Below are 23068 nucleotides of genomic sequence, written 5' to 3'. Positions count from 1 at the left end.
AAGATCTTTAGAAGGCTTTAGTTTTAGCTCCCCTTCCAAAAATATATAAATTATAAACCAAAAGTGGGATTAGTTGTAAAGCTTTTACGCTCTCCCCTAGTCAAATTTCTTCTTCTCTTAAGAGGAAGGAAGGAAAATGGGTAAAATGGACATTGTTTTGGAAATTGCCTATGTGGTTTTGTCCTAAGTGAGAAAGAATGTCGATGTGAACGTTCGCATTAAAAGAATGTCGATGTGAACGTTCGCATTAAAGTCGACCTGCTTTTGTCGTCTGTCCACTTGCAATCTCCTCTGCCCAAAATTTTACTTTCTTAATATATTTTTTTTTTTTGGGTTTTTGAGCTTATGGTAAATACTAGCGTTCTATATGTCAATTTTTTTGAGAAATTGGGTAAACTGGCAAAATATGGATGCGCTGGTGGGTATTTATAAACGTGTGAATATTTTGGTTACTTGTGAAGGAAGATTAATTGACAGTTTTGATTTTTATATATCTTAACCCAAAGGTGCAATAATGGATAGAAAGAAAAGAGGAAACAAACACATGTTTTGGTTTTAATTTATAGATAGATTTTTGTGTGAAAACCACTTAAAACCCTTCATTAACCATGAGCTTTGTATTTATTTTGAACCTTCATCAATCTTTTTTCCTATAGGCAATTATTTAACTACTCCTAAACGTATCAATCGATACCAATACATTTCTAAGGTTTTCGATTTTATCAATTTTATTCTAAATCTTTGTATCCAATTCCAATGCTAACACTTTATTATTGCCTAATTGAACAATTCTCCCTTCCTTTTGTCCTTTGGAGCATGGTGATTACTATGCAGCAAAGTATGAAGCTGCAGCTTGTCTCTCCAGGGCATCATCCCTTTCGAGCCTAACTCCAATAAAGTGCCGAGCGGCTCATTAATTAAATCGATCGACAAAATCTTAGTTAGCTTTTTAGTGCTTGGCACTGAATCAATGCCTTGCTTGCATGAGTTAAAAGCAAATCGAACGTGGAACCATTTCGCCATGATTGGCCTGCATGTCTCAACATTACCCAACACCTGTGGAGTGTAGTGGTGAACAAAGCCTAGGTCTGATAACAATGCATTCCTCTCTTACAATGATTGTATTAGGTTTGAGAGTTGTTGATTTGCCAGCCTGGCCTGCTGTGAGTGTCTCATCTCATCTATCTTGAAAAATTACTTCTATGCTTTTTTCTACTTCTTTGGGCTAAACATTATTGTGTCTACCAACTATATATCCCATTCTATATTTAAATTCGTTTGCCCAGAAAGAAACAAAAACTTGGAAATGCCATAAAAATTTACCCGTTTGAATTACCTCAACCTCTTTATTTTTGACTTTATTTAACTCGAAAACTGAAAATTGGCAGCGATAGTATGAGAATTTCCCGTGCAATTCAGGGTTATATTTATTGTTGGATGGTCGGTGGAGTTTGTCTTTTTTTGGTTTTTCTGATAATGACTATTTAGAATGAAAAGGACAGGGGTCAAAACGAGTCCCATTAGAGGGAGAAGTCTAATTGTGGAAAAGGTGGTGTTGAATTGACTTGGAGCCTAGTCGCCCGGCAAAATAAAAATCTTCTCTTCAAGGGCAAAAGGGTCACGAGATTGGTCAATTTGCAAAAGAAATCTTACTTCCCATCTCCATTAGATTAATTGCCCAGAGAGAGAATAAATTACCCTCTCAAAATCCAAAAACACTTGTTTTGCAATTGAAAAATTACAAGATTCCAACACCCCAATAAGTATTCTATGGAGAACTAAAAGATAACCGTAATTCAAAGAAAAATAATTGCAGAAACATATACTCATATTACTGGCAGTAATTAACAAGCAGCATATATTAACCCCTCGAAACATCTATGATAATATTTTCCAACCAGACCTCTTATTATTTCTCTATTTACCCAAACATCTATCACTGACGCAGTGACGAATAAATAAATTGAATCAAAACCCAACCCCGCCCTGCCCCGCCTCCCACCAAATTAATTAAAATTTCCCCAAATTTTAATCCTATACGTATCTTTTTCTTCCAATTTTGCCCCCTCCCAAAAGACAAAAGGACAAAATAAATAAAAAAAGTAACCGAGAAGCTTACCTGAATTCCTCCCCATTTTACCCTCGCCACTGGCTGCACTGCGAAGTAGGCCGCGTCTTCTGCTTCCCGGCCTTCAACGGGCAAGGCGTCTGTACGGGCGGGACCATGCAATTGTACTGTAGGCAAAACGAGGTGCTGAGCGGAATGTCCGCCGTCGGATTGATCTCGATCCCCGTCAGGAAGTTGTGCTGCAGGTACAGCGTCTGGATGTTCGCGGCCAGCAGCCGGTCCACGAAAGAGCCGGGCACCTGCCCCGTGAACCGGTTGTTGTTCAGGTACAGGTTCTGCACCGTCGAGAACATCGGGGATATCTGCCCCGACAGCCTGTTGTAGCTGAGATCGACGGTCGGGATCGACACCTGGCTCGCCGGCTTCGACCGGCCCCTCCAGCCAGTTGCGCTGCAGCTGAGGTTCGTGATCGGGAACGCCAGAGCCGGGCCGGGATCGGGCCCGAGAACCGGTTCATGCTGAGGTCGAGGTAGTTGAGCCGGTCCATCCGGCTCAGGACCCCGTCGACCGGCCCGCCCAGCTGGTTCCACGAGAGGGAGAGGTACTGCAGCGAGGCCGGGAGGGTGAGCGGCCCCAGCGTGCCGGAGAGGTCGTTGTGCTTGAGGTCGAGCCGGGTCAGCGACTCGGAGACGAACGGGGACCGGAGCCGGACAGCTTGTTGTGGCAGAGGATGAGATTGGAGAGCTCCGGCAACGTGCCGACGGCGCGGGGGATCGCTCCGGTTAGCTGGTTGTAGCTGAGGTCGAGCGTGCGGAGGCTCCGAGCAGGCCGAGGTTCGCCGGAATCTCGCCGGAGATGAAGTTCCGGCTGACGGCGAGGAACCGGAGGCTCTTGAGCTGGTACAGCGTCTGCGGCAGCGACCCGTAGACCCGGCCCGGGACGACGGTGAGCTCGGCGAGGGAGGAGAGCCGGCCGACCGCCGCGTCGATGCGGCCGGTCAGGCCCGGGGAGCCGGCCCGGGGGTCCCCGAGGTTGAGGGCGATCACCCGGTCGGCGTCGCAGAGACGCCGGCGAAGTTGCATGGGTCGGCGGTGAAGTCCCAGGAGCTGAAGAAGGTGGACCCGGGCATGTCGTCGAGCGACTTCGGATCGATTGGAGGGCCAAGAAGTCGTTCGGATCAAGGATAGCAAGAACGCCAAGACGGTCACTCGTCGTCAAGCAATATGCATATCACGACCGACAGCACGGTCTGGAAGCGACCTCACCGCGACGACCTCTCTGCTTCGCCATGGCAGACGACGAGCAGAGGTGCTGGGGTGGTGGCGGGTCTGGCTTTATAGTGGAGAACTGCTTTTCCGTGAAGAGGGCGGAGTGCTGTCCGAGCGGTTCAAAGCGTGAGAGCTATAATGGAGGCGACTGGCTGTCAACGAGAATTTATACACGCAGGGAGAGAGAGAGAGAGAGAGAGAGAGAGGGAGTGGGAGGTGGCTTGAGGGAGAAGGAAGGAGGACCAGGCGGGACACGGAGGGTTGACGATCTTGCGCTTGCCGGTGACGATGATGATGATGGATCGTCGCCGCCTCTCTCGCTCTCGAGAGCGATCCACTCGCGTTGGCTTCTCGGAGAAGACGAAGAAGGAAAGAAAATCTCGCTACGCTAAGGAGTCCTCGCTAGACTGGTCTGGTCTGGTCTGGTCTTTGTCTGAAGGCTACGCTGCAAGCTTTGCTTTTGCTTTGCTTCGGCCACCGCAATTCACTATTTCTTATTTATTTATTTATTTAATGAAATAGTTGTTTACGAGTTGTTTTACTGGTGTGGTGTTTACTCGCTGGGGTTTTTTTTTCTTTATTGGGAATGGAGTTCGGGGGACCAAACGGCTGTCCGAGCCTACGTGGGAGCCCGTACGCGAGGCTCGGGCGGGTGACAGGTCGGCTCGGGTGGGCTAGCCTCGGGCTCGGATCACGTGGATCCGTCTCGTGTTTGGTCCCCCGGAGAAAGGAAGGAACGGGAGGAAGGAAGGGGTGGATGGGAACTGATCTTGGGTTCGGGTGCGGCGAGGGTGCACGGCGAAAGCGTGAGCTCGGGCCTGGTGCGGCGACACGTCACCGGTCAACGGTTGACTTGGTGGATGCCAGCTGTTTGTCATCCACATCATGCTCGTCATCGAATGCTTGTTGTCCTGTCTGGACGTTCACACTCTTCATGCGAATGCTCTTTTGTTCCCCTTCGCTTGTCCATCATATCAATTCCCGGATCTTTTTCCCCTTTTCCTTTTTATTTTTATTATTTTTTTTTGGTGGAATTGCCGAATTCATGTGGAAAAATTAGTGGCCTTTGGAGGAATTCCATGTTCGGAATCGCTTAATTAGGTTCTATGCTAGTTTGTGCGCTTTGATCAAATATTTACTTATTTGATTCGATAAAACCTAAGTGGTCCAATTTAAAAATAGAACATTCGTAACAAATTGCTTTTAGTTTGCAAATGAGCAAAATTGGAAGTGAAAACCTCGATTGTCTCGCTAAATCAAGCAATCAATTAATTTCACACAAAAAAAAAAATTCTTCAAAATTTGGGCATAGACTTTTCGAAAAAAAAAAGAAAATTAATGGAGGGTAAATTTCTCACAAATATACTAATTTAGGAGTTTTTGATGATTTAAAAATCGCCAGACTAATATGTTATAAGTGTATCGATTTAGGGTTTATGATAATCAATAAATTAATTTGACGTAAATTTATCACAAGTGCAACGGTTTGAGGTTTTTGTAATATTAGTCTTAAACTTAATTGCTTTTTTCCTTGTAAGTTACTCGGTGAAATTACTAGGTATTTTGGATGCTTCGTATTTACCTTATTTCTGGTGAAACTTCCTCATCATGCAAAGCACCAAAAAGATGGTTCCAAGTCAGTTTTAATGTCATTTTATTGTTAAAAAAATCTTTGGGTTATGTCTGTAATTTCAGAATTCCAAAAGTTTTCCCCGTCCGAGATCTAGGTGATGGGCATTTTCGACATCGAATAAATTCTCCAATCCATATCTTTACTCCTCGATAATTTAATCATTCCTAAACTAGTCTTAGTTTGGCCATAGTGGAAACGACACAGCTTCGAGGCAAAACCGAAAAAGAACAAAAAATAAATAAAAATTGCCGTGTCAATAGCAGTCAAACCTAATATTCCATGTCGCAATCTATTCAGTACGTGCGAACAAACTAGTTTGACCCCTAAAAGGACATCGAATAATATGAATTAATTCACGCAATAGCACGCAGAATAAGTTAAAAGCAAAGCTATCTAACAATCTACCCCAAGTCAAAAAGGGTCGATGACCAAACTCGCGAACCTCTCGATCAGCAAAATAATAATTTATTATTAAATTAAAATCAACTATTAAGATCTTGGAACATTTGAAAGCGACACTCCCTTGAAAAAAAACTAACACTTGCGGATGATTCTTTTTTTTTTTTACCTGCCTCTTTGTTTTTGGACTTTATGTCAATTTTATTGTAATTCAGAAGATGACAGCTTCATTCTCGAAAATTTCATGAAAAGAATAAATATGGGTGAATGCTACTTGAATGGATACGACACATAGAAGGTCAATCCATGCTATGTATTTCTAAAACTTTTGAATTTGAATGATGTTTTTTATCAGAATTGTACGCACAATTCTAATTTGAATGATGTCAATCAATGTTCGAATTTGAACGGTGCATATTATATTATCATTTAATTTGCGTTTTGAATGTTTGGAATTTTGATAATTTGGATATATAGGTCAGTAAAGCGTACGGGCCAAATCAAAATAAAATAATTAATCAGAAGGATTATTTGTCAATCAAGAACTGCCAATTCAGAACCTGTCCGTGGTTAGTTGACTTTACGTCACATTTAAGTAGTTCTTATTTGCCCAATCATGGCATTAAGTTAGATTTCAGTTGAACAACTCTCTATATAAAATTCTTATCGAATTATTAATTTTATATCATTAATTAACTTTACTTGGAATGAAAAGCAAACTCGAATGGGAATGCCTTTTGCTCTTTTAATATGTCATGCTTTATCAATTCTGCAATTGTAAATGAAAGTCGGACCAGAAAACAATGAAAACAAGTGTTCATTTTATATTTTTATTTTTATTTTTCGGCCGTATGTTATAAGCTTGTTAAACGAGATCATAGGACAGTAATACTTCAAGAGATAGCCCTAATATATCATTAAAAAATATTTTAATTTTCAATATATTGATTATACGTAACACAAAAAAAAACAATGCATTGAAAATAACAAACTTTCCTCAATTAGTTATTTGACAAATGTCCCAAAACTCCCGTCAACATGTGATATACTTGTGGATGCACTAAGTAACACTATCCGTTTGTTCCACGAAAACTGAATGATTGGAAAAAAAAATTTCTAATCAATTATCGTTTGATCACTTACAAAAATATTTAGATTTAAATTGTCATCATCAATAATAAAAATATTTTTGTTGATCTTATTTCAAGTGATATAAGTGATCAATTTTAGGAAGATGTTTTCCAAATCATTTAATTTTCACGAACAAACGCGCTCTAAGAAGGGAAAAAGCAGCGAAAACGAGGGAAAAAATGTTCGTGAAATCAATGGTAGATGAATTTGAGAACACTTAATGTCTTGATCCACTCTTATTAGTCAAATTCCATGATGCATGTGCCACTACTAATTTACCTGTATACAAAATTTTGTCCACCCGTCGGATCAAGCTTCTTGAAATGGACTTTCTAGAATTTTGGATCCTAATTTTCTTATCCAAACCCTAGCATGCAGTCTTTCTCAAAAATGAAAGTGCAGCCATGAACGGCCAAATCACTAAAGAGCAAATATACTCTACAAGCCGCAGTGGGCATGACTGTGAATACGATCCGAGCAGACAGCACTTGCCATTGAAATGGACCCCGGTTGGTTCATCTTCACACCAGAGACGAGCGTTCAATCTCCGCACCAACTCCAACAACTCCTAAAAATATCGCGAACCGCTTCTTCCGCTAGCCCAATGAATCTCGGCCGTCGGACTCCCTATGATCCGCGCGATACGACGGTTGAAATTCACCGGACTCGTGTGCCCCGGATCTACGGAAGTATCCCTCCGAAAATTACCCCCAAGTTTTGCCCATAACACGTGCGAGGTTGCCTGCACGGGCTTTGCCACGACGAAAACTTGCTGCCGTTCAGGTAAAATAGCAGGTGAAGAAGGGGTTGTGGCTCATTTATGCAATTTGGGTGTGCCGTCTCTTTCGTCCAGCTATCCCCCATTTCCCCATTGAATTGCCTTTGATCCATTACGTAATCACGTGATGGGGTTTGCATGGTTTTCGCTCTCTCCTCGCTAAACCTCAACGTGATCAAGGGCACAAACGCCGGGATTAAAGAATTGTGAGGGAATTTACCTTCTTTTTTTCCGCAATGTAGTTGGCTTAACACTTGGAAAGTTAGCTTTTAGTCTTTTCTAATCCAAGGCAGATCCTAGGAGGAGCTTTGAGTGCTTCCACTTTGATTAGAGTTGGCAAATGAGTGTGTCTCTCTCTTGTTTAGATTTCATTGACCCCTGTCTAAGCATGACAAAGGTCGCTGTATCCCCACCTTCACCTAACAAGAGCCACCGCACCGGACCCTTGAAGATGGTTGGGTGGCCATCCTCTCTCTCTCTCTCTCTCTTCCAATAGTGTTCATTGATGTGACGCTGTATTTTTGTTACCATATCGGCACCACTTATTCGTTCCGTGCTCCATCAACAATCCCATGTCAACAATTTGACTGGGTTACTATAGAGATCGATAGAAGAATTGCGTTCACACAAATCGAAAGAGTAATAGGACTTGATCGTATAATTAAAGACTTGAAAAGGATCTGATCGTGCAAACGGTGAAATTCAAGGAAACCAAAACTGTCCTCGACCCGACATGAATCTTATTGATTTTTCTGTAAAAATGATTCATTTAACTTTACTCTAAGAGGGTCCGACATTCCTTCAAAACAAAAAAGGATGTTCAAAATTCGCGTGGAACGTTGACCGATATCATCACCCCGTAATTTGCCTTCTCTTGCACGACAACATAAGGAAGTGTAATTACCAAGCGTTATGGGACTCGCTTTTCTAGCTCACTCTACTCTTCTGATCACATCTGGGACAGAGGAAAGAAAAACTTGGAATAAGAAACAAAAGCAAGAGAAGAAAAAGAAAAGACAATTATCTAGATATTCTATACCGTGGGTCGGCCAAAAGATAATATAGCGGGGACCAGTATATCTTGGTAGCAACTTAGATCAAAATAATGTACACTGAAGAGTCCTTTTCCTTGTTAGGATCACCTTTGACATATAGAATGAATGCAGAGGATACTTCGGTCTCCAGGCACACACCCAAATTCAATCTGCCTTACATTTTGTTTTATTTTGCTCCACTTGATAATCGTTGGGCCATGCCTATTTCTTGAACTCAAGATTAGGAGGCGCGTTAAATCTGACTGATGGGAATGAACGCATATATTCCTAAGAGATAATATTGACTATTCTATCATATTAGCAGGTTTAACTAAAAAAATTACATCAATAAGTGAAGGGAGATCATATATATATGAAGAGTATAAAACTCATTGTTTGAGTAATGTGAGATAATATTTCAATAGGTTACCTAACTTGAAACTCTATGCATAGAAAATAATAATTATCGAAACAAGCCAATCAATAACACACTTGCTCATCCTAGAAAATCGGGTTCACCTCATCTTACCGGGTTACATCACCTTGAATCACAGAGAGGAAACAATAGTCAAAGAGTTGCTCAATAATCCACTTTATTCATCCTAAACTGTGGGTTCACCTAGGGAAATAATTTGAAGAGTTGGTTCGTGACAGACTATTCATCCTAGGAAAAATTTGGGTTCACCTAGACTAGACATGTGCATGCATGGATGTGTACCACATATAGCTTGCAGACCTATATATACACTTGATTTTCTATAGGCTTAAGATTCAAAGCCCTAGATACTACTATGGTGTACGTAGACCAATAATTGTTATTAAGCTCCAAAAATGTGGCAGAAAAACAACTGGTTCAGAAATTAACAAGTGTATGGATTGTACATCCTCTTGCAAGCTGGCATATATGTAAATATGGAGATAATTGCTCCAAATAAGAAGAAGAGATAATGTAAGAGCCCGAGCACATGTATAAAGCATAAACAAGTGTGTTGAAACCCTTCAAAAGAGTCCCCATTTACTAATATGAGAATGCGAGACATCTTAAATTTTTCCTACACACATATATATATCTTCTCGATTTCCATATCCATCTTTATGTGAAATTTGTTTTATTCGAGGAGAATGAATCGGGTCGGAACCGTGATAACCAAGTCACTTGATCCGATGGTTGTCGACCTTGCTAAGACATGAGGGCTATTAGATTTGATTTTTATTTTGTCATTCGTCAAACTTTGTCGCAGAAATATAAATGGGAGTAACAAAGAAATATAGTTAGGTAGGGCAACTCAATTTCGATGCGTTAATGCAGCAAGGTTTTGGAGTAGTATATGATAAAACAGAAACAAAGTTTCGTCACTTACCCTGAACGGAGTATGCAGGTTATTATTCAACAAAGAGCCTTCTTAGGGCCTTTTTAATTGTTCCAAGCAACTCAAATACCTGGAAGAGGACATTACATTCATATTATTTGGATTAAATTGACCTTTATTGTATATCGATCATATATAAAAGGATCATATCATCTTAAATAGTAATATAGAATTTGATTACGGCCTATGTACGATCTGTGCAGTGTTAATTATGGATTAGTGGTAGAATCCTTAATTATCCCTCCATTTGAGAGTGGTAAGCTCGGACCGTGCTCATTGGGGAAAATTTGATCGACCCAGTCCATGCGTAACAATTTCTAACAGGCTTGGCATCAATTCATGTTCTTGTGACATAAGCCTCTCACTCCTAACTAGTGTACACTTTGAACAAGGCGGAATACCTTCTGTCCATATCATATCAATTACCATGCGACATAATCCTATTCAATAGCCATTTCTTATCCCTCACCATTACGGGTGGAGGAACTGAATTGAATCGACCATAGGAACCGGACTAGTTTCAAGTTTCCATGGCTATCTTTAGATCCTGATCTAAAAGAGGTGGAATTGGGTCGAACTAGTACCATGTGGTTAGGATCCTGGTTTTTGGTTAAAAATCGAACTGGGAACCAAGAATTGAAGAGTCGGACTGGGAATATTTCTATGCAATGTGTGTTTTGAACTTTTTATTATTCTAGAGATTATATTCTTATTCGTGTTGATGTTCTTGTTTTGTTGCGTCTTAAAAACAGGAGGTTTAAAAGAGTGCTTCAACCTTGTTCCGAGAGCCTCAACAACCATAAAAACCCTGCTGTTCGGGATCGGCTTGTATAGGTTCAAGGCCATGATGCATCATTGCTTTTTGGTGGAGCTGTCTTTTCAATCTTTAATTTCCATCAAGCGAGCCCGATACATGGAGGTTGATGGGGATATTGTCTATTTGGATGTTCATCTTCCAACTTTATGTCGCAAAGTTGGATTACAATCTAATGCACATGGAATTGCTTGTGCCACCCTTCTTATACCATTTAGCATGCATTTGGAAGTTCAATGATTTTATGGGATGGAAAGGTGAGAACTAACTTGAAAACTTACTGGTCACGGTAAGGGTGTGGCACCCTTAGGTTCTTTATGGTTGGTATAGTCTATGGGAGAAAACTCCTATTAGGTTTTGAAGCTAACAAAACTATTCTAGTTCTATTATGAGGAATATGAGACTTCTGTGAAATTCTGTCAAAGTCTACATTTCATCGAAGTCTGCACTTCACTGATGAAGACCTTACTAAACGCAAGAGAAGACTAAAGACTTAATCGACTCAATATTATTTCTCTTCATTTAGTACGAACAAGATATATCAAAGCTTTCTCGGTTGGAAATATCACCTACCATATTTGTTATCTTTATTGAAATCAATTTCAAGCAGCAAATCTTTTCGGAAGGCAAGCTTATTTAAAAGAATCTATTTACAATCAAGATCCTATTGTATGGGTGACCATAATTAACGGACTTTCATTTCAATTTTCAAATGGCGAGATCTTTGATTGATTCTATCTAACGGGTTGATTGGAAGAATTCCTCTAGAAAGTATCAACGGTCGAAATGCATAGAAGAGCATTTAGGAGGTTTTTCAAAGTCATTCGATAGAAATAAGAAAGTTAATTCCAAACTGCTTACAAAATCACTTGTTTTTCATCATACAGTGCTCAAAATTGTACTCGAAGAAGAGAAAACTTAGAGAGTGACTTTGTGAGAGCAAGAATATTTTCATTAAAGTCGAGATCATAAGGTTGTAACACTTTTTCGATCCATAATGAAACCCATTTAAGGTCAAGTGGAGAGTGGACGTAGGCTTAATCTAAGTCAAACCACTATAAATTCTGTGTTCTTTTCTTTTCCGAACTTTTACTTTATTTGTCGTGATATCTTTCTATGTTTTTAAATAGTTGTTAAAGTTTGAAGTTTTTTTTTCAAAATTTGTTGAGTTTAAAATAAAGTATTTTTATTGCATTTCGCAAAATCTGTTTTTACACCTATTTACCCCTCTAGGTGTTTATACTAACCCTTTCATAGTCTTGTTCTTAGTTCTACCTTAAACTCATTACTTTGCATTCGTTTTCATTTTGCTAAACCAAGAGGAAGAAAAAAATGAAATAAAGGAAAAAAGAACAATAGCAACTCGGACAAACCCTAGAATTGATTGATAGAGTAAGTTCCGGATTTTGGGATATGTAAGGTATGCTTTAGGTTTTAAAAATTAGGGAACTGGTCTTGACAAGTAGGTTCTAGGTGAAACCTAGATCAATCCTGAAACAGCTCACCCTTACTCATTATAAATAAGCCTAAATCGTTTGTTTGCTGGGAGAATTTGCAATAGATGACGCTTCAATCTTTGGTTTGTCCTTTTTCTTTGTGCCTTCCATGTCATTTTTCTTACTTGCCTCTATGGCCTTTAAGACTCATAAGCTGCATTCTTTAAATGCAAAAGACTTTAATTGGAAGGGTTTTTTCTAAAAACAAAATGTCACGCTCCGATCCTCGAGCGGGCGCACATCCCTCGGTGGTCGACTAAATTGCGACGTTCTTTGACGCGTCGATCGGATTGATGCATGCACATGTAGAAGCAAATAAATAATCCCAAGACAAGAACCAACTTGGGATAGAAAACAGAAAACCATATAAAAAAAACCACACCTTTATAAACATACTGGTTTATATATCGAGCCAAAAATCAAAAGAGGGCTAGGCTAACCCTACCCTGCACCCTATCTACTTGGGATCCAGTCCACTACGACACCATTCAAGATGTTGAGGTCTAGAGGGTTAGCTACCTCCTCTGCAAGCTCCTTGCCCTTAGGCAATTGGTTCAACCCAATATTGGCTATGACATCGGTGTCGAACATAGGGACAAGTATCTCCCCCAACTCGGCACCTTCGACAGGTTCGTTAAAACCGTTCATGGGACCCTCCCAAACCCCATAAGGCCCGTAACAAAATCACGCCTTGAATTGATGAGGTACCAACTGAGGTTGGCCCTCATCAACCCAGATTGTGGTCATGACGAGCTCATGAGTCCAAGGACTTAGGGACCGAAAGACGGTACGCGAGCCTTGGCCTCACGTGGCCACCCAAAACGAACGGATCTCACCTCCATTTAAGGACTTGAAAAATTAATCCTATGACTGGGTGAGACAATGTCTTAGCAAGTCTACGCCCTAAACCCCGATTAGGAAAATACGCCAGCGGTCCACCACACATCATACAAGACTCACTCTCGCCGGCTTTCTTACACACCAAGATATTTCATATAACATATATATGCGTAATAACACTCACCAATTGGAACGCTCACTTCATAACTCAATTAATCACATGGGTCTTGATTATAAGGCCAAATCGTTATGATACATCTCATTTGGTGCCACACAATTTTGTCTCATAATCGCCGGTTATCTCACTCAACATGTGTTCCACTAATTACTGCCCCATGGGCACGACCTACTCGACGTTCAACCTTCTTCCGGCATAATCGGACATTGTCTTATCTCTTGAGCATAGCAACGCTTCACTTAAACGGCATTCCGAAGGAGCACGGTCTAACTTCTACCGCATTCGACATCCATTATCAAGGGCATTCCATATGAGCAACATCCACCCAACACACATCGGGGACAGTTCTCATAACCATCACACGACCATCAAATCTCGACCAAGAACATTGTACTTTGTACTCGATGCCTCAATTAAGATAATGTACTTGGCCTATTTTTTCATATTAAAAATACTGTAAAATAATCGTGTAGTACACTAGTGACGAACCATAAAAGTGATATCATTCCTTTTAAAAATCCCACTATTTGATATAATACTTAAAATATTTTTGGCGTAAAAAACCGACATATTTTTCCAATTAGATACCAAAATTTCATATTTTGATATAATAACTGAAAATGAACAATCATCACTCAATTGCACAATCTAGCAATCAATTACATAAACTAATTACATCACAACAATCAGCATGAAATTCCGACAACCGGCTATCCTGTATGATTTAAAATATTAAATAATTAGATAATTGCCTAATTAAGCCAAATACACTAATCTAACCACTTAATTGGACTTAAATAAATAATGCACTAAGCTAAATAATTCACACAATTTATTAACTCCTAACTAAACTAATCTAACCACTTAATTACTAATTAACTAACTAAATCGCTAATTAAACTAACTAATCCACCTAAACAATTTTAGTCTAAACTAATCATCCCCAAGCATAATTAACCCATTAAGCAAGGTTTAGCAAGTAAACTCACCGATTTGTGAGCCGATGAGTTCACGGCAATGGTGACGTGGAGGCGGCGAGACTCGAGTCTAGAGTGACGCCCGAGGGAGGTAGGGAAAGGATCGGAAACGGGCCACGAAGCTCTCATCCCAAAGCTAAGAGTCTGCCTGTTTTGGGTCGGATCAAGAAGACCGAGGGCCGGAACGGGCGGCGGGATGGGCTGGAGCAGGCGGTGGCTTCGGAGGAGGCCGGCGGTGACGGCGACTGTGCGGAGCCGTGATGGCAGCCAGGCTTGGGACGCTTGACTGGAGCTCAGCTGCGCGCGAGACTGCGACGGCTTAGGCGGTTCGGCTGCGCGTGGGCGATGTGAGGCGGTCCGGCAAGCCTCTTGGGCGAGCTGGACTTGGCCAGTGGGTGAATAATCTTATTTTAGTTTTGATGGATTTTGAGCTCCAAAACAAGAACAATGGAGCATCAAGGGAGCAAGAAGGAAGAAGAAGGGTTGTTGTTGGCTTGAGGGGACAAATGGCCACCAAAGTCTTCCAAAATATCTCAAACACTCAAGATCCTCCAAATCTTCCTCAAGAAGCCAAGATAGTGCTGAAATGTTGCAGCCCCATGGCTACGAATTTCATGCAATTCTCCAATTTCAACTCAATTCACTTCCAATTAGCTTCAATCCAATGGCTAAAATGCCATGGAGGAAGTCCATACTGTTCCACAATTTTCTCAATTGCTCCAACTTGATGGGTATTACACAAAAAGGGTCTTTTGAATTTCCTGTCCAAAATCACCCATTTTGATTTTTCGCCAAAAATCCTGTGCTTGTCGAAAATTATTCGAAGGATGAGTTGATGTTCTTAAATAAATCGTGACATGACATAACTTTCAATTTGAAATCAGTTTCAATTTCGTGGTTAATTTCAACCGCACGCAATTTTAGCGTGACCTAACCTAAACATAAGCGTAGAATTTTTAATGATTGACCCATGATTAATTATTTTCGATCCATATTGTACATTTTCGACTCATTGGCGATTCTTAATTGTTATAAAATCTCGAGATTTCAAATACGGACATAATACAAAATCGACGAAAAATCAGTCTAGTGCAAGTTCAACTGAATTTTGTAACTGGTGGATCACCAACCATTTAATTACATGTCTCTCTGTCATATCGACCTATCTCTGGTCTCTAATCGATTTTTAACTGTGCCGTAATATAATTTTATAGATTAACACGATCGAGTAGTTGGTTTTCGATCATTCTCAAATCGCCGTGTTTATATTCCTTAGCGGTTTCACCTTAGATTAGTTATTTCTGAGTGATCAGCTCAGAGAAAAATGTTATAGGCGCGTCGATGAAAAGCCTATTCCATTAAATCGAAAATAGACTCGAAAATCAGGTTGTCACAACTCTTTCCCTTCTTATAAAAATTTTCGTCATCGAAATTTAAATCATTATAAATCTTAAACAAAAAGGGGGTATTGTCTGTCTCATCGAGTCTTCACTTTCCCAGGTTGCTCCTTTTGTCCCGTGGTGTTGCCGCACCACTTTGACTCGACGAAATCGTCTTGGTAATGAGAATTTGTTCTTTCATCTACAATTTGAACTGTCTCTCCACGTACGACACTGCTGTCCACATTTAATTTTTCAAAATTCACGGGTCGTTGGGTTCATACTTTCTCACATCAACACGTGGAATACTCGTGTACTTAAGCTAGTCTTATGTAATGCAAGACGATACACCAAAGTCCTTATATTCTCCAAAATTTTGAAGGGACGACGTACTGGACTCAGCTTTTTCTTTTTGCCGGTGCGAAGTACTCTCTCATCGTGACACATTTAGAAAGACGTGCTCACCAACTTGGAATCATGGTTTTCGACGCTTATCTCATAGCTTTTCTGGCAACTTTGAGCGGTCTTTAATCTGTCCTTGATAACTACAACCTGCATCCACAGATCGTTGAATTAACTTTTGGCTTGTGATCTTTCACTCTTCGACTTATTCCCAACACATCGGGCGTTCGCACGCTCCGCGCACAACGCTTCAAACGGTGCCATCTAAATACTACGATAGCTGTTGTTGTAGGCAAATTCGACAAGATGAAGCTGTTCTCTCATCTTCTCTTGAAATCCAACACCCAAGCTCGGATGTTCTTGAGGGTCTAAATCGTCCTCTCAGACTGCTATCGTTATGAGGATGATAAGCCATATTGTACTACAACTTCGTTCCCAAGGTAGTTTGTAAGCTTTCCTTAAGGCTGCTGTAAATTTCGGTCTCGATCGGATGTAATTGTCACCGGCACTCCATGTAGACGAACTTCTAACGCACATACAATTTTGCATATCTCGTTTAATGAGAAGTTTTTTGTACGGTGATGAAGTGAGCAAATTTCGTCAATCTATCAACCATAACCCAAATTGAATCATTACCCCCTCTAACTCCCTTGGTAAGCCCATCACAAAATTCATCGTGATGTGTTTCCACTTCCACTCGTAAATCTCGAGAGGTTACAAAGTCCTCCGGCTTACAATTCTAGGCCTTTATGACATCTTGAATTTTCGACCCATCCCGATAAAACGAAATGGCTCACACGTCGTGCTGCCTATGATCTTTTTTCTGAGCGATCATTTATGAGTTAACCAATCTATTAGGTGAAGTTGTTAGGGATATAACCGCGGTAAAATTCCTAAGAGCTACCCGGTAGGTTTGATGGACTAAAATCATGTCCATTGATTTTAACCAAGAAATTGAATTCGGTTTTGGGAATTGGATGTTCGAGTATATCATGATTCATTTATAGAACATCGTCTCATCTTTCGGAAAAATTTCGTTGAGTTCGGGATTTTCACGGAAAATTGATTTAAGATTCGGAAGAGAACATAAATTTGGATGGCCAAATCAATGGGGTTTTTGACTATCAAACCAAGCCATTTTGCGAAGGGGACTTGCAGAAATCTTATGGGCTTTTCCATGGAAAATTTGGACGCGCTTGGGGAATGGTGAGGAAATTGAAGTTCAATTTGGTGAAATTCGGAGCTAGGCTAGGTGCAACATTTGGTATCAAATTGTTTATTTGTGGAATTTTCTTCAAGAAAGTATAGGAACCAAGCCTTGTTGGATGAATAGGGTTGGTTAACTTTTCAGTCCCACTCCTTGGCATCTCTCGTATACCCAGCCGCTGTCTCCTTCGTGCAATGGCATCCGCGAAGCCACCTGTCTCGCATTGCTTTAATATTTTTCCCTTTCGCCGCTGACCGAACGCTCCCTCTCTCTCTCTCTCTCTCTCTCTCATTTCTTTTCTCTACAAATTTGACCGCCATCTCCACCGAAGCCTTCGATCCTCTTCATGCCCCCGTCCAAGTCAAACCCAAGAAAATTCTCCCTGAGGTTCTCCATCCCGCCGCGTGTCCTTTAACATATGGTGTCTTCATTTGGTTAACAATTCTACCGAACTAGCCGCTTTCAGCCTGGTTGTTGACTCTAGTAGCAGCATTGTCCGGGCAAAGATCCCATCAAAGCCGCTTGCGCCCCTCCACTTGCGGCCGCCATTCCAAATGATCAAAATTCCCAACAATGACCGATTCTTCTTGTTGCACCAATGTCCGCAAGTTCTTCATCGAGACAGCTACGTTGGGCCCCGCATCAACAACCCAACAGCTCTCATCTCGCACGTCACCCAAATAGCTGTTTCCTCCAAAGCCGCTCATCTCGAGCCCGCTTTGGCCGTGATTTCAAGGCTTCTCGGCTTAGCCCAGCCTTCCATCTCCACGCTCAATCCAATCCAAAGAAGTTTCGCCAGCCCAACTCACTGTGTTTAGTCGCCCACCATCTAGCCTTAGTCTACCACTTGAAGCCGTGAACCAAGTCCAACAACACAGGCTTGCAAGGCTTTTGGCTTGGTCCAAGTGTCCGTTGCGCCACAACAAACTCGAAGCTCAGCGCCGTCGCGTGAATCGCGCGTTAAACCGGTGAGTTTATGCACTAAACTCTACTTAGTAGGCTAATGACGTTTAATGAGTGTTTAGTTTGTTAATTAGGATTAGGTTAGTTAGAACGGATTAGCAATTTAATTAGTTGTTTATACATGTTAGGTGGTTAGATTAGTGCAATTAGCAAGTAGATAGCCGTAGTATTTATTAAGACAAGTTCAGAAATTTTCTAGGCCTGTTCCTCGCTTTAAATTAGGTTTTTCCAACTAAGTTGCATTTATTGGTATTTATTAATTAATTTCGGTAATTATTTAATTAATTATTATTTTTCGAAAATTAGACCGAGATAAATCTATGATCTAATTTCGTGCCGATTGTAATTGTGCATTCAATTTATTTAATTAAACGTTAATTTGTGCAAATTGAGTGGAAATTATAATTTTGGTATTTATCCTAAATTAAGTAATTTCAGTAATTAATTAGAAAATACCGGGCGTCGTTTATAACGCTAAAAATGTTTTTATGGACTATATTAAATAGTGATTTTCCCAAAAAAAGATATTATATTTTTGGCTTAGGTCGATCAGTACCCACACACGATTATTTTAATCGGGTATTTTTAACACGAAGAAAATCGGCCGAGACATTATTTTTACTAAGGAATTTAAGTAAGCATAATGTCCTTGGTCGGGATTGATAACCGTGTGCTAGTTAAGAGAATTCGTCACTTGCTGTATCGGTGAACGATGCTTTTATGTGCAGTGCCTGCCTAGATGTTGTCGTGCTCGATGACGAGATGACACCTAGTCACCGATGGATGGATCCGCCGTGTGACGGATAAATCTGCCGTGTGTCGCTAAACTGCTAGTGACGGATAGATCCACTTTGTGACGGATATAATCACTGTGTGACGGTTAGATCGTGCTTGTGTCGTAATAAATTAAAACGCATGATAGGTTGTGTCAGTGTGACCGTGATTAATGTAGTGAATTATTGAATGAGCAACGCACCGGATTATGGGACGAAATTGTGTGGCACTGCATAACGTGTCATAACGATTTGGTCTCATAATGGGACCTCTATGGTAGACTTGATGGATGGATTGATTGACCTGAGAAGTGGTGATTGACGGATGTGATTGGAGTACTCCATTGAATCGAGTGTTATTACTGTACTTATGTGTTATATGAATTGTACTAACGTGCAGGAGGGAACTGAGGCGAGGTAAGTCCCTATGGTTGTGTGGGATTGTGTGGTTAGGATGCTCTAGGCGTATTACCTCCCACTGAGGTTAGAGCGTGAACTGCGAGATTTATATCTCACCGTTGTGGGCTTTATTAACTTTTCGCACCGTAGGTGGAGGACTTGAGCCGAGCCGAGGGGATTTGAGGTGTGAGTCAGATAGACGCTTTTGAGAGCCGAAGTCTTTTGAAGTCTTTTGGTTGTTGATTCTTGTACATGACTCGCATGTTTATAAAAGCATGTTTTGTTTGGGAATATGTTGTCCTACTTTTCTATCCTGAGATGGTTATTGTTAAGGGATTTGTTATTTACTTTGGTTTGTAATAAAATGAAAGGGTTAGACTTGTGCCGGGAAGTTGTAAATTTTATCGACAACCGAGATAAGACACGCGAGGATAGGCGTGACACCTTCACTCGCTGACACGTCATACTTGGTGACATGTTTGACGATATCTGCCTTCATACCGGTCTACTAGTGTTGACGCAGATTCGATACATCTTCGTATTGCTTGGATGAATACTGGGAATCGCTACGATGAGTTTTAACAAGATCTCTTTAAGCTTTGCATCATCAGTACACATAATCATCCACGAAACTTTAATGTTACTATTAGAAATCAAGTCAACCTTTCTTTTTGGTATCTTCTTGCAATCTTCTGATCTCTAGGACTGATCAACCGCAGCGTCTTGATTCTTATCTCAAATATTTTGGTTCAATTCCGAGGGTGGCCATAGGATTTGAAAGGTGGCCCACCTCAAATTTGAAAACCGACCCTGCTCTTTCAAGTAAAATCCACTCTTAATCACCATATGCGCAATCAAAGACTTCGACTCAACGCATTCGTGACCTTGTTAGATTTTCCAGATGATACATGATGTCGCAATCATACCCTTAAGTTCCATCCAACGACATTGTCTCATATTCAACCCTTATGAGAGAATAGGTACTTGAGACTCGATGATCTCAAAGATATGAAATCTTTCTTCACATAAGTAATGTTTCCAAATCTTCAGAGCAAAGATAATCGTCGGGAGTTCTAAGTCATGCGGGGTAATTCAACTCATGAGGTCTTAATGACGGGACGCGTATGCATCGACTTTGCCATGCCGCATTAATGCGCAACTCACTTAAATGACGCATCACTCAGAGATCTCGTATCCTCCAAGACCGGATGGTATTGTTAGCATGGGTGCGGTAGCCGCCGCTAAACTCTTGGAAACTACACTCATACTTATCTGCCTATACAAACTTCTCTTCCTTCTTCAAATAACGGCCATCGCAAGATGGCTATCGCCAGAATCATTCCACGAACTGCTTGTAACTCTACCAAACCCAAGAACTTCGATCTCTCGTCACGACTATTGGTCTTGGCCAATTAATCACGAAGCTAATCTTGGTCGGGTTCACGGAGATTCCTTCACCCGAAATCACGTAACCTAGGAACGCCATTACCTAGTTAACCAAAAACTCGCACTACTGAATTTAGCATACGCCACACTGTAAAGTCCAAGCATTATTCTTAAGTGCCTTTCTATGCTCCTAGACTTTTAGAGTACACTAGGATGTAATTCATTGAATAATGGACACAAACTGATCTAGGATACTCCTTAAATACACGGTTCATCGATCCATGAAAGTTGAAATAGGTGTTCTTCTACAATTTCAAATTCACTCAACATGATGCTTTCAGCTCATCATTCAGTATAAATTGGACCGTAGCCCTTCTGTGAACCCCATTGGGCAAGATTGTAAGAAGACATGTTTGCTTCAACACCAAATTCAAGCAGCTAAAATGACAACAGGATACTGATAATGCACCGATATGTCTCTACAGGAGAAGAAGTACATGAGAAAGGTAGGAAGAAATGCAGTGTTTACCTTCTTAGCTGTTCAGGTAAGCGTCTGTGACTCATCCATTGCTCAACATCCTAAATACACCTTAATGACATTTCAGCCTCCTGGGAGGATTGGGGAAAATAAAAGTCAGCTGACAGTTTAAATCCAAGATGTCCAACAATAAAAAGGCTCATAATGTTCACTAGGAACATCCTTAATCAGTATTGGGTCAAAAGAACAGATACAAATTGGGAGCAGAGGTGCATAGAAGGTCTGCATGCACATCACTAATAAGTTTCATCAGTCACCTTGGGGATGCTTTCTCATGTGGTGTTTGTGTATGTGATTTCAAGAGATGTTGAGACATTTTTGAAGGACTAGACATAGCCTAGGATGTTTCTTTTCCCAAGTAATAGTATTAGTTACAATTTGCCACTTGCACATGAAATATTACAAGAATGTTTAGGCAAGCTCCATTTTTCCTGCGGCAGTTAACAATTCTTGAACCCAAACCAGCCTTAAAACATAACTTAGATCTGCCTCATGAATTCTTGAAGCTGACCTATATGAGTATTCGATGCTGTTATAATGCCTAAATCATTAGAGCCATATCTTCTCGATGTTGCCTAAGATTAAAAAATTATAAGAATACCGATTACTCAGATTCATGCATGCTAATAAACTAAGAAACCATGATGAATACATATCTGCCCGATACCATATTTACATGTCAAAGAATGAAATCTGAAAGCCAATACTAAAAGACACACAAAAAAATCTTTAAAATGATATTCATCATCTCAATGATAGCATTATGGAACTGTTTGTCTGGCAAGCCATAAAACCATCACACATACACTTGGACATGAAAATTTTTAAAGGTCACATTGCATCAATCAAATCATCTAAAATATTTTTGCACAAGCACAATGGTAAAGATTAACAGATCTGTCAATATAAAAGTTTGTCAATGTGAGAGGTCACACCTTCTTCCCAGAGCCTGGAGGAAGTTCTGCATATTTCCAATGAGAAGAGCAAACAGCAAGAGGCCCAATCCAATAATGCCATGGTAAACAGGACTTCTGGAACAAAGTAGCTTGGAGTTTGATTTCCAGCTAGAGTACTTATTGCTTCAAAATTTGAAAAAGAAAATGAGTACGATGTGTTACAAATTGTATCTTCACTTTAAGGTGTATTAAATGCATGATGTTATAAAAACACAAGAACGTTTCTCTGCTGGCCATTGGTAATGCAATCATGGAAATAGTGAGAAAAAAACAATTGACAAGTTTAGGCTGAATTTGGAGGATATTAAATCAGGATGGGCTGGCAGATAGTTCTAACACGACATCCAAAAGCAATAGTTTTTCGGTTCATACTTATTATTCACTCTCTCTCAAGAATTATAAAGAGAATATCGTGCAATGATCTTCTCTCTTTCCCTCATATTTCAATGTGCTATTCCTCGTTAATAGCAGAGAACAGATTCACTCATACAACCCAAGATATGCCCTACTGCCTCAATGTTTCTGGAAGTTCAAAGCACAATAGAAACTCCCAAGGATAGAAAGATATTAAAGTGGAACTGAAAGAGGGAAAAAGAAAAAGAAAAAAGAGAGTAAAAAGATGAAGTGGAGAGTCCTCCAAATTTGCAGCTTTGACTTGCATTGATGAAAAATAAAAAGTTCCAGGTGTTCATCCTGCATGAAGCCATGCATCTTATTCCATATATCCCAAGAATGAAGAGGCCTTTGCTGCAGCTAATAGTGTTTTGCTCTTCTGATTATTGCTAAGAGTGGACAAATAATAAAACAGAAAATGACACATATAGTCCATGAACTTTGGCCTAATGTGATGTCATTCCTGAACTCTTAATTTGTATATAATTCCTGAACTTTGGTCAATATTTAATGTAGTCCCTGAATTTTAAACATTTCATATAGTTTAGGGACTATGTTGAGCATTTATCAGTAGCTCATAGACCACACTGAATAAATTAAAAGTTTGGGTACGATTTTACACACGTTGAGCCAAATTCAGGGACCATATTGCACAATTTAAAAGTTCAAACAACATTGCACTTCAA

At 40.4% G+C, this 23068-nt stretch overlaps 1 pseudogene; it reads right to left on the bottom strand.

Annotated features, from left to right (window-relative positions):
- Window positions 1-2027: 2027 nt before the first annotated feature.
- Window positions 2028-3298, bottom strand: LOC120286945 (annotated as a pseudogene).
- Between the last annotated feature and the right edge of the window lie 19770 nt (window positions 3299-23068).

The sequence above is a fragment of the Eucalyptus grandis genome, chromosome 8 (assembly GCF_016545825.1).
Source record: "Eucalyptus grandis isolate ANBG69807.140 chromosome 8, ASM1654582v1, whole genome shotgun sequence".
Taxonomy (NCBI): Eukaryota; Viridiplantae; Streptophyta; class Magnoliopsida; order Myrtales; family Myrtaceae; genus Eucalyptus; species Eucalyptus grandis.
The sequence above is the reverse complement of the archived record's forward strand: the minus strand, read 5'-3'. Positions and strand labels throughout refer to the sequence as shown.